The sequence below is a fragment of the Octopus bimaculoides genome, chromosome 7, assembly GCF_001194135.2.
Source record: "Octopus bimaculoides isolate UCB-OBI-ISO-001 chromosome 7, ASM119413v2, whole genome shotgun sequence".
Classification (NCBI taxonomy): Eukaryota; Metazoa; Mollusca; class Cephalopoda; order Octopoda; family Octopodidae; genus Octopus; species Octopus bimaculoides.
In genome coordinates, this window is record NC_068987.1 from 18490309 (window position 1) to 18491699 (window position 1391).

The window sequence follows — 1391 nt, forward strand, 5'->3', positions numbered from 1 at the left end:
ATTCTTTAGGTTTTACAATAGGTTTTACAATTGCAACAACATTCCGACTTCCGCCTACTTTCCACCACTGTAAGGAAATATTACGATTAAGTAAGGCGGTGAGCTGGCACAGAACCGTTAGCACGTCGGTCAAAATGCTTAGCGGCATTTCGTCCGTTTTCACGTTCTGTGTTGAAGTTCCGCCGAGATCGACTTTGCCTTTCATCCTTTCGGGGTAGAAAAAATGAGTACCAGTTGAACACTAGGGGTTAATGTAATTGACTTACCCACTCACCCGAAATTGCTGGCCTTCCTGCAAAACTTCAGGCCTTGTGCTTATAGTAGAAAGGATTGAAGACAACGAGCCGGTAGAATCGTCTATGACTATATTTACCAGTGTGTCTTTCCTTCGAAACGATAGGGTGTGATTTGAAGGAGATTTGGTTGCTATTTCGGAAACGTCGAATGACCTTGTAGCAGCACTCTCATAGACTAGTTTCAAAACATGTAGACGTATTAGTCGCCCATACATAAAGTATCTAAGGTTACATTTTCCAGAGTATCTCTCCTTCAAGATGGCAAGGTGTGACTTGAAAGAGATTTGGTTGCTATTTCTGGGTGATCGAATAACCTTGTAGAACCACTCTCATTGGCTGGTAACGAAATATATAGTCGTATTATCTTTAAACATTTTCATGAAACTTAAAAAAATTACTGTGAAATTCACACAGGCCATTGATGACGAGTGTTTGTCATGTGAAGTTTAAATATAGTTGTTGCCGTCAGCCAAGTTTTAATCGTAAAAGAAGTTGAGGTATTAAAATGGTCATCTTTATTCTCTGCTTATTTACTCATGATTTCTTAATATTCTTATCTGTATAAGGACATTTTCACATAACCTTCAGACTGCTGTGTAAATATTATTCATGAATTTCTGGTTACTTGATAAGCAACCAGAAATAACCCCCTCGTGAGACCGAAAACTTGTTTTTTTATTATTGTTTAAAAAGACTTCTAACAACTGGCTATAAATATTTCCGCCTTTTTCTCTCTTCTTTTAAAACAGATACACATTTCTTATAAAGGCATGACGATTCAGATTGATTACTGGATAATAATAATAATAATAATAATAATAATAATAATAATAATAATAATAATAATAATAATAATAAAACGAATAGTTGTAACGTTTTGTAAATTTCCCAAGAGCTTTAACTGCGGAAGTGAATTCAAATATGTTTAACCGGAAATTGTAACTGGATCATGGAGTCACCTCGTCTGTAACTTAACTATTGCTCTGTGACATTCGTCACATTTATAACTATTTGTTTAGTGAGTCTCGTAATTCAATAGGCCATATAAAGTATCTTTAACTGAAACTGTATTTGTGGGATGTCTTTTTTTTGTAC